Below are 12,046 nucleotides of genomic sequence, written 5' to 3'. Positions count from 1 at the left end.
ATTAGCAGGTTATTCATAAATTTTCATGCATTTTTGCTGATAATGATGAGCTAGTTTGTTCCTTGTAACTTGCATGCATTGGTGATACAGCTGGCAAAAGTTAGAGAGCATTTCAGGCCCTGGAACAGAGGTTTTCCTCAGTATGAAACTAATTAAGCCACACAGGGGCTCTAACCCTTGAACTTGCCTTCATTAGCACCATGCTGTAACCAATGAAGCCAACTAGCCAGACAGACTGAGGGCTGAAATACTCTTATTGACATTCTACCTCTCATTTTCAGTCAGGGAAGAATCAGCCTTTGAGATTTATTAGAAAGTCTGGTGCTAAATTTCCCAACTTAGTTAAACAGATATTTCAGATAGGATACCAAGGTTCAAACACCTCTAGACTTTGTAGATAAGAACTGTTTTGTCATTCCCTAATTATACCACTTTCCCAAATAATTTGTGCTTCAGAGTTGGAAAACTCATGATTGAAGTACACAGAGCTTCATTTGGCATAGAAAAAAATATAGACTAAGAATAAAGAAAACATCTCAAAATCTGTTTGACCTTTTAAAATTAAGTAAATACTATGATTAATATTACTGATTAATTATAGTGCCATTTATCTCTGAAATATTTTCCTAAAAGGTAAACAAACACACATATATACACACAAACACATACACATGTGTGTATGTATGTACATATACATATAAAACAGCATGTACATATATATATAAACATCAATTACAGAACACTGTTAATATATATTTTCCCCTACTCTCAGTGCCATCAGCTTTCCAAGACAAGTGAAAGGTATCATATTGATTGCTTTCAGCCAATGAGCATTCTACTCTGAGTTTTTGGTGCCTGAAACCTATGTTGTTTACTACACTTGTACTCATTCTGTTACTTATTTTTTGTTTAGGTAAAAAATGTTTAACCTTTGATGATTGGCAAAAGGAGTACAACTGATAGTTCTGAACCTATCACAAAGAACAACAGTCTACATTAGACTGGTATTAAGTTTTTCACAAGATCAAGAAGACAATATAAGAACTAAAAAGTAGACCACTGGGAAATTAGGAAATGGTGGGAGTTCTTTCACATTTTGTAAAGCACAATGAAAATAATTGCAGTCTGGGCAGAATAATGGGCTGACCAATGATTATTTGACTCCAAAAGCATAGACAATAAAAGCAAAAATAGACAAGTGGGAATACATCAAAATAAAAAATCTTAAATAAAAAGCTTCTACTGTTGGAAGGAATGTAAATTAATGCAGGTATGCACTACATAATCACATTTTAGTCAATTATAGACTGAGTATGCAATGTTGGTCCGATAAGATTATAATTGAGCTGAAAAATTCCTATCCCCTAGTGATGTCTTAATGGTCCTGACCTGGTGTAGGCCTGGCCTAATGTATGTGTTTATATCTTAGTTTTTTATAAAAAATTCAAAATGTAAAAAAAAATTAAAAATAGAAAAAAGCTTATAAAATAAGGATATAAAAATATTTTTGTACAGCTGTATAATGTGTGTTTTAAGCTGAGTGTTATTAAAAGAGAGTCAAAAAGTTTAAAAATTTTTAAAGTTTATAAAGAAAAAATGTTACAGCAAGTTAAGGTTAATTTATTACTGAAGAAACAAAAATATTTTTATAAATTTAGTGTAGCCTGGGTGTGCAGTATTTATAAAGTCTACAGTAATGCACAGTAATGATCTAGGCCTTCACATTCACTCACCACTCACTGACTCATCAAGAACACCTTCCAGTCCTGTGAGCTCCATTCATGCTAAGTACCCTAGGCATATGTACCATTTTTTATCTCTCACACTATATATTTTTTTCTTTTTTCTTTCCTTTTTTTTTTTTTTTTTGAGGCAGGATCTCACTCTGTTGCTCAGGCTGGAGTGCAGTGTTGTGATCATAGTTCACTGCTCGAACTGCTGAGCTCAAGGGATCCTCCCAACTCAGCCTCCTGAGTATCTGGGACTATAGGTACATGCTACCACAACCGGCTCACTTTTTTTGTAGAAATGGGGTCTCACTGTGTTGCCCAAGCTAGTCTCAAACTCCTGGCCTCAAATGATCCTCCAGTCTCAGCCTCCCCAAGTGCTAGGATTATACCTTACACTATATTTTTACTGTACCTTTTCTATGTTGATATGTTTAGATACAATTATACTCTTCATTGTGTTACAATTGCCTACAGTAGTCAATACACTAACATTCTGTACAGTTTTGTAGCCTAGGAGAAATAGGCTACACCAAATAGCCTAGATGTGTAGTAGGCTAGACTATTTAAGGTTTGTGTAAGTACACTCTGTGATGGCACAACAATAAAATCCCCTAATGACACATTTCTCAGAATGTATTCCCATCATTAAACAATGCATAACTATACAGCCATTATAGAAAACTATATGAAAGCTCCCCAAAAAACTAAAACTAAAAATACCATATGATCCAGTAATCCCACTTTTGGATAGTTACACAAAGGACTTGAAATAAGTATGATGAAGAGATGACTATATGCACATGTTCATTGCAGCACTATTCACAATAGCCAAGTTATGGAATCAACTGATGCAAGAAACAACATTAATGAGTCTCAAAAACATGATGCTTCATAAAAGCAGCCTACTCTTTGCACTTAAAATTTACCATCAGAAGCTACCAATCACCTGTGGGATAGTGAAAATTTTTTTGCATAACAGGTAAGGGATGATCAAGTTTCAGCTTTATCTACCTCTACTTCTCTCAGCACTCCTGATACTTCAACAATTACATCCACATATGTATGTGTGTGTATATGTTATATATATACACACACACACACACACACATTTCATATTTAAGGGACTTGCAAACTTTTCTGTAAAGACACAGTAAATATTTTAGACTTTGCAGACCATATGGTCTCTGTCTCAAATAATCATCTTTGCTGTTGAAATGCACAAGAAGCCACAGACAATATGTAAAGAAATGATTGTGGCTGTGTTTCAATAAAACTTTATTTACAAAAGTTTATTTACTTTATTGACTGGATTTGTCCTACAACCTGTAGTTTGCTACTGATGCTATAGTACTTACTAATTCCGTTAAAAAAACACCAAGCTATTTTATACACAAAAGAGTACCTGCTGTATAATTCTGTGTTAAAAAAAGTCAGAACTAATCCATCAGGAGAGTGATTAATTCTGGGAGATGTGCAGGAGACTGCCTGGGAAGGGGCACAAAAGAGCCTTCCTGGATCATGGAAACTATATCTGATAAGCATGTTGGTGCACGAGTGTTTACATTTTTCAAAACTCAGATTATGCCTTATAAAAAAATCAAAATTGAAATATATTACATCAAAAAATAAAAATAGATTCTGATACTAATTTCTAGAATTTATAATCTGTCTCTTAGCTTTTATGTAACAATGGTCAGTTATAAGGATTTTAATTAACTACCCTTAAAAAGAACTCAAAATATTTCCTCAGGTTTATATAATAATGAAAATGTTGTACAATAATAGAAACTTATTTCAAACAAATGTTAGTATTAAATATAGTAGGTTAGGCAATATATTTGTATCCCTATTGTATAAACCAACATACATTTCTATGACACTAAGTCGTTATACAGAATTTCTAGGGAAATGCAACTTCTTACTACTAGAAGTGAGGAATTAAATGAAAAACCAGAATTGAATTTGTACAGCAAGATTGCCATCAATTTTAAATATATATATTTGAAATGAGCTACTGTCCCATATGTATATTTACATGTGAATGAAAGTATAGCACGTTCCCGAGTGGCTTTGTGGGCTCAATAAGAGTTAGGTGCTATTGTTCTTATTTTATGAGACATGGCCATAGAAAAAGACATGGATATTGTCATGGAAGTGAAGACGGATATGGACAGAAGTACTAAACATTTAATAATGGTTTTCTCTGAGTGATGGGATTCTGGCTAGTTTTTAAATACTTTTGTATTTTCACATTTCCTCAATAAAGATTTTTATAACCAAAAAAAATAAATAAATTTTGAAAATTAAAAAGAAAAGGTTATCACCCAAAGTCTCAAATATCCCAGTGCCCTCCAAGACAGTCTAGTTGTCCTTGAGATATGGAGAGAAATCACCCTAAGTGAATTCTGTGCTGTAATTCTGAAAATATCTCTTCAATAATTAAAGCATTAGCCAGTTGGCCTTTGCCATAAAATCATAACAGAAATGGCTGATCACCACATTATGTAGGAAATTCTGTGTCCCATGGCTGGAGATTAATAGAATGGCATATTCCATTGACATTGTCATACTAAGCAACAGTGTTCTCTCCATGCAGCCACAGAAGTGGGTACGCTGTTCTGAGCCAATCTAAGGTGATTACCACGGAAGCAGCACTCATTTTACTAACAGCAAGGCATATTATCCTTCATGCATGGTCTAGCATCCAAGTTTAATAAGATTCTGAAAGTGAAACTGAGGACATTTGGGATAAGGACCCTAAATCCTGCAGAAAATATTTTGTTATCTCTTATTTGTTTATAAATTATGTGTCAAATAACCATCTCAATTATGCTAACAAATTTGTTAGAAGGGTAGATGTATATACCATACAGAAGGAAGGCAATGGTGATATAACACACTTGAAAGTTTGGTTAAAGTCGTACAAAAGCATCTTTCTTATTCTATGATCATTCATCGAAGAATAAAAGAGAAGATAATTTTATATTGTGAAGATATAGATAGAGAATAGTTTTTTTTAACAATAGTTTTGGGTGAGGCTAAGAGAGTACCAAATGTCAGGACTGTCCTTAAAGTTTAAAACAGAAGCTCCCCCATCACCTACAGAATAGAAGCTCCCCCATCATCCACAGAGTAAAGTGAAAACTATTTTGCTTAACAGGCAAGAGTGTTTATAATTAGGTTCCAGCTTTATGTCAGCACTCCTGAGGCCTCAGCAATACTATGGTGCTTGCTGATCCTTTAATAACAACTTGCTGTTCCGTACAGCAATGCCTCACCATACGCTGTTTTTCACACATAAAATGGTCCTTTCTCCTTTGTTTACCTGGCTTAGTCCTACTCATCCTTTACAATTAAGGTTTTTTTTTTAATTTCCAAATGCCAGACAGAGTTAATTATTCCTCTTATGTGCCCATACCTTGAGCATGCATATCATACCAACAGAAGCATTATTGACGCATGTGTTGGTCTTTCCAGCAGACTGTGTGTTTCATGAGGGCAGGGACAAGATTGTGTCTTGATTATGCATGTATCTCTCTGCAAGGTACATAGCAGGTGTTTTATAAAAATGTTATTAAATGTTGACTGTTGAATAAATAGGATAAACTAGGAAAAAGAATTAATACTGTTTTAAAAATCAATTCCATATGATGTTGATATTTATAATATGCAAAGTGGATTTGGTCAAATAAGTATAGTAAACAAAAAGAGATTTTTCTCATCAAGACTTCTTAGAGCCTTAAATACATTAAAGTGTATTGGGAATCTCTAAGAAAGGTGTGGATATATTATACAGGAATTTCTGCATATATGATCATGAAATATCTCCCCCAGGGCATCTCTACTAGTGGTCCATGAAAGACACTTTGAGAAATTCTGCTCTCTCCCTCAAAAGAGGGATGTAAGAAGTGTAAGACATTTCAACAGTCATGGCAGCCCAGTCTTAGTATGACCATACAAGCAAAGGGACTGGATTCTGCCACCAGAATAATTTGTGCCCCCCAAATAAGAAAGATGAATATATGTAAAAGTATTTAGTATTATTGTTTATTGCATGTATGTTTTTTTCCAACTGAAGATAGAGACAATATCTATATTAATTAAAATAAACATTGAATATTAAGATGAAGACCTTTGGAGTCAAAATAGGGTGGTAAAGAAAGCATTGTCTCATCTAAAATTCTGCCTTAGAATTTCTTGTTCAAGGAAAACTTACAAAAAAAAATCATACCTTATGTTTTTGAATTGGAATATAAACAATATCACAAGTGCATCCATGGGTTTTTCATTTGGAATGCTAAATAAATTATGTTACACAAATGACATATTTGTTGGCTCGCAACTGTGTGTGGGCATAAACTTGGAAACGTGACTTGCAAGGGAAATCAGTTGAGGTGGGGGCCAACACTGATACCAAGCAAAGCAAAGTATGCAGTGGCACAGATTAAGACAGACTTGAGGTCTAACCTGGTGTGATGGGAGCTTAAGACACAGGTGGCAATGGTTAACACTGGAAATTCCAGGCAAATAGTCAATCCAGATCTGTCCATGGATATATAATATTTATCTATTCAACAGAGCCTCAGCAGAAAGACTTCATTATAACATAAGAGAAACTGGTTAAAATTAAAATAGGCTTCACATCCGATGGGCACTAGAGTTTGTGGACTAAATAAAAAGGTCATAGAAACAATCCTTACATTAATTCCATATTCTGCCACCTACTAGCTCTGAAACCTATGGAAAAGGTCCTTATGAGAAACTTACAAAATAATTGGGACAATGAAATAAAGTAATGCATATAAATTATCTAGAACCAGCCCTGCCACCCCAAAGGTGTTTAGTAAATATTAGTAGTTATCATTGACAAGTTTCCAAAATGATAATTCAGGATTGGAATGAGGGCAAAGAGCTACTTATTAAATACACAAGGGGATATGAATTGGGAATTTGCATTGTAGCAATCTGCCACAATGGAGGCCAAGAGAAAAATCAAAATGCTTTGAAGTCAAAAGGACAACACTGGATCATGTCCCAGGTCTTATAGCCAGGCACTATCATCCTATCACGTGTAATGCCAAGTCTCAGCACCCCTTGCAGAATCACCATCACCCTCTTCGACCTGGCTGAGTGCAGCCAAAAATGCTGTATTGTATTCTCTCTTTCTCTCTCTCTCTCTCACACACACACACACACACACAGACACACACACAAACACACATACACTCTTTGTTGGACAAAGAGTACATAAGAGTCACCTAGGAAGTCTTCATAAATTAAAATTGCTCCCATCACTACTGATAGGATCAGTAGTGTGTGTCCTGGATTCTGTGGATGGCAGGCCAATGTCAATGTAGAAGGTGACCCAAGTAATTCTGAAACACAGAGACACACTTGTCTTTGAAAACACTGCTTTCACCCCGATATTTTGGTCAAGCAAGGAAACATAATTACCCAATGGAGGATTGGGATATATACACCAATACCTGTACATACCTACTTTGATGTCATCTTGTCAATAATCCATGTCTCATATTCTGTTCCTATAAACATAAGCTCAAAATGGAGTAATTAAAAATGGACACTGTAATTTTGAGTTTTGGAAAATAGACAATATCTGGATATCTGATAAGCAATTATCTCCCTTAGTATACACCATGAAAATGGAGGCAAAATATTGGCCCTTTGAACACTCTTCCAATGAAAATGGTTACAGCCATCGAGTCACCTATAAAGCTTATACTAATGCTAAAAATCAACCTCTAAATTGTTCTTTCTTTGGTTAGAGTCATCCTTTTGACTGACATACTCCATAAAAGCTTTTCAAGTAATGCAAAGAGGTTACTAAGTGGAAAATATTTCAAGAGCTCTGAAAATATAAGCTTGACAGAGTCTTAGCCTTGAAATCCTCAGTTTACAAGAAAATTTATTGTACACACATGTTGTAGCAGTGGAACACAGTGTGTGGTATTAAATCAAAAAAGAGACAGCCAAACACCTACAGTTCTATGCTGGAAGTAAAAAACTGTCACCCAGAGAAGGAAAAAATTAAGTACCAGGAAAAAAAAATGACTATAAAAACACCATGGGAATGTTATAAACTATTATTTTCTGGGCTCTGAGTTTGAGCTAGTAAGAGACCAGCTTCTTGAAATGGCTTCAACAGATGGAAAATAAAAATTACCAATGGATACACTGGAAGCTTGTTTTACAGCTCTATACATTTGAGACACATTACAAAGCAAAAAGTAAAACTGAATACCCTACATAAATACAGATTGTAACGGTTATAGAGGTGACAAGTACGTAGTTGGCCAGAGAGGGAAGACATTATAATTTTGTGTGGTGCAGTATGTCAGTTTGTGCAACCAGGAAGCCACCATTTCCAAAGGAAATCACAGCAGGTGTGACAGTCAACTGTAGTAATTAATGCATTCTGCTCTGCACATAGTGGCTCACCTGGATTTCCCTGGCAATGAATATAAGATTAATTCCAAGTGTTAGAAGTGTGCAAGGACCACCATTTGGAAGCTTTTGAAAAACCATATCGTCTATTTAGATAAAATTTAGTGATTTTACAAGTGGCGATATTTTCATTAGTACTGGTTTTTGTGGCCCAGGAATTTAACAGCTCTCAACTCGTTGTCTTGGCCCTGAAACTGTAATTCTCAAAAGTGACACTACTATAACCTCAAACTACTCATTACAACCTCAGGTGTGAAAGACATAATAAGACCAAATTATTAAAGACTATTCTCAGTAACATGAACTCACTCAGAATTCAAATTTAGTGCCCAGAAACACTGAGAAAGAGGAGGAAACAGAACAGCAGAAAATGCTCAACACTCAAAGCAACAAATCGTCATCACTTAACTTTGTTCGCATTCCTTTAAATTAGAAACATATATAGTGGCTAAACTATATATTTTGCCCATTAGATAATAAAAAGCAAAAAACCAAGAATGGAATTAGTGAGCATAATCGAGAGACTGCAAAATGACTTTTACTCCATGGAATCAGAATATAGGTTTCACATATTCTCCATAGACTATTACAAGGTCCAAGATAAAAAAAATTCTAAATGATAAAGGACAAATAAAGATGTACAATAAGAAACAATTTCAGGCTTTTTTATGAGTTCTGAGTTAAGTGACTACTTTTCCTCTTATATTTCCTAAATAGTGCAGCTGCTATATTATTAATATTTTGCAGCACACATCCTTAAATAAGTTTGTTTGTTGGGATATGGATATGCCTTGAAGAAAAGACTAAACTGGTGTTTACTCAACAATAGTAAAGCCCTATTCACAACCCAAGCAAACACAATAATGAATACAATCAAGTACAAATTGTGCCAACTAGATTGTTATGTTGACCCTGCAGGACAATTTATTGTATTTCAAAGCAACTATTAGTAGCATATGCAAACAAAATGTGTGATGGCTTCAATTTTAATTTGGAGTGTGCAGCTGGTTCTGTTTTTTACCTACCATCTGCTAACCCTTCCTCCTTAACAAAACCTAGATTTTCTTTTTTTTTTTTTTTTTTTTTTTTAGGTACTCACACCTCCCACACGGAGCCCAAAGGACTTATGGAACACAGTATTTCTAACTGCCAGGATTTGTTTCTTAAATGTTCACCCAACCACTATGATATCCACTGGGAGACATTGAAAAAGCAAAGAGCTGAATATTTATCCATATTCTTTTCTACTCATCTGGGTAATGTTTAAACTTAAGCAGCAAATGAGGCTTTTTATCAAATCCTAATAGTGCAATTTGTTCTGACGTCCACCCAGACATTCCAAGAGAGCCAAGTCCAGGTCCTGTTATTGGGCCTTGTTATAAACAAGATAATTTTGTGGTTCAGCTTATCCTTCCTAGTCTTACCTAATAATGATCTTCCCAAGCCCTCAGAATATTGGCGATGTTCACGTTGCTGTCTATGAGCCCAGGAGCAACACTGCCCAGGATTGCCATCTATTGGATGGGCTGCTGCCATGAAATTGACATTTCACGCAGTTCAGTCAATAATGATAAAGTCATAAGATAGATATATTAACTTTTGTTGTCTAAAGCAAACTTCCAAATACAAGTTGCCTTGGAAAGTGGTCAGCTTTTAAGATGATGTCACATGCTTCTTCCAATGAGGCTTCTGCAGCTCAAATATTTTCAGAACAACTCTTAAGAAATTCAGGGTCATTTAGAAGCCATAGAAAAAGACCCTGCTTTGTTATATACCATGTACAAAGTGATAGTGACTAAAACCAAGGTTATCCACACAAATACTCAAGATAATTTGCTTAGTAACCAATCCTAAACCATGTCATCTGAGTACAAACTAGGATAGGGTCATGTTTCAACATGTTAACAATGGTAGAATTTTCATGACCTGAAAATGTTTTACCTGGAGATTTTCAAATATTTTATGATCAATTAAAATAACTTTTTGAGGCAAGTCTCATATGTGGACATACTTACTGGTTTCTTTTTTTTTTTTATGAGAAGATCAACTAATTGTTTTAACTATTTTTTTTTATTTTTTTTTTCAGCTCATTATGGGGGTACAAAAGTTCAGGTTATACATTATTGCCCATGCCTCCCCATCCCCCCAAGTCTGAGCTTCAACTGTGTCCATTCCCTAGGCAGTGCACATCGCACTCATCTTTGACAGCAGTAACTTGGACACCTTTCTTAACACGGTATTTATTTTACTTGTTTATTGTTGGTCACTCTTACTAGAATATAAGCTTCACAATGCTGTGGATTTTTGTTTTTATGTAATTCCAGTTTGTTTTTATGTAACTCCAGTGCTTAGTATACAGTAGGCACCCAAGAAATATTTGTTAAATGAATGAGTGAATGAATGAACCTAGAACACAGGGCCTGGTCATATACTCTGCAAAGGAATACCTACGGTACACCCTTCCAAGTAGTCACTAGGTGTAGCGCCGAGAACAAAGATAAACAAACAAATGATCATAGCACGTCTCTGGCTCGGTAACTTGACAAAAGATTTCTGCATCTTCATACTTAACCACAAGAAGTATCCTGATGTGTTGTTACATTAGCATTAATATTAAGTTATTATTAATACATTCTGAGACATTGATAATTATTTGTCATCTTTAATTTTTGGTTAAGAGTTTCTAGACATCCTAAGGGAAGATTCATCAATGATTGCTGAGCATGATATCAAGGTCATGAAATCATTTCATTCGTGACACCCAGGAGACCCTAAAACTAAATTACGTCAAGTACATTATTTAAAAATAAAATTCAGAGTGCCTGGGACCTAGAGACATCAGTAACAGAATAAAAATACAGAGCTTGTGAAATAGTGACTAATTGGGGTAGAACTTTAAAATATAAAACTGAGGTCCACATATATTGGAACCAGAATTTATACCCCATTGATGGTAGGATAGAAATTGGAGAATAAAAACCAGTTTTTGGCTTGGAGAAATTACATATCTTCTTATAAACATATTACTAAAATAATTCAGTTTTTACACAGGTCAACAAAAAAGTGTACCAAGAGATAAACAAGAAGAAAATGCTTAATAAAATCAATCCAGACTTTGCTTGACTTCAAGTACGCAGTTCACATACTACTTTGTGTTATTTGCACTAACAAGATAAAGCTATTATTGTCAATAAAATTGACAGTCAAGTCAATTTTGTTTTCTGACAGCTGCAGCTTGCTTTATAATTGAGATACAAAAAATAGAATGAGGTGGATAAGTCCTTCTTATCTTCTCTACAATGTACTTGAGAAAGATCACTTCTTACCCTTTACATTAAGGTCAATGATGACATCTGAGCAGCTGCCATTAGCAGGAATGATGACAGCATTTTTCTGTGGCTCCTTCATGTCCACCTCAGTGGCCAGTTCATAAGGGAATGTCACATGGCACCACCCACATTTCCTTCATAAAATCACCTTTTCTCACAGCAAGATGCTCTGGGGGTCTCTTAAAGTCTCTAGCTAATGTTATCCCAAAAATCTGTTTCTATACCACTACATTGAAATAAAACAAAACAGATATGTATTCAGCAAATCTGCACTTGATACACAGCTAGACTCTTTGGCATGTGTCATTTCATTTTAATCTTCACTACTCTGTGAGATAGAGATTAATAGTCCTATTTTATGAATTATGAAGCTGAAGAGTTGCGACTTGCTGAAGGTTAGACAGCTAGACCAGCAGCTTGGCTGTATTGATCCCAGATCTTTAAGTCTAGAGCTTTTTATACTTTCCCCAGTTGCCTTCCTAATGAACTTCTCAGAGTTGCTCAGTTCTCAAAAATGCACTT

At 35.0% G+C, this 12,046-nt stretch overlaps 1 pseudogene; it reads right to left on the bottom strand.

Moving 5' to 3' along the window:
• Positions 1 to 11,603, bottom strand: part of LOC138376979 (heterogeneous nuclear ribonucleoprotein A1-like 3) — a 190,450-nt pseudogene extending 178,847 nt beyond the window's left edge.
• Between the last annotated feature and the right edge of the window lie 443 nt (positions 11,604 to 12,046).

This window comes from Eulemur rufifrons, chromosome 29 (genome assembly GCF_041146395.1).
Source record: "Eulemur rufifrons isolate Redbay chromosome 29, OSU_ERuf_1, whole genome shotgun sequence".
NCBI classification, from domain to species: domain Eukaryota; kingdom Metazoa; phylum Chordata; class Mammalia; order Primates; family Lemuridae; genus Eulemur; species Eulemur rufifrons.
The sequence above is the reverse complement of the archived record's forward strand: the minus strand, read 5'-3'. Positions and strand labels throughout refer to the sequence as shown.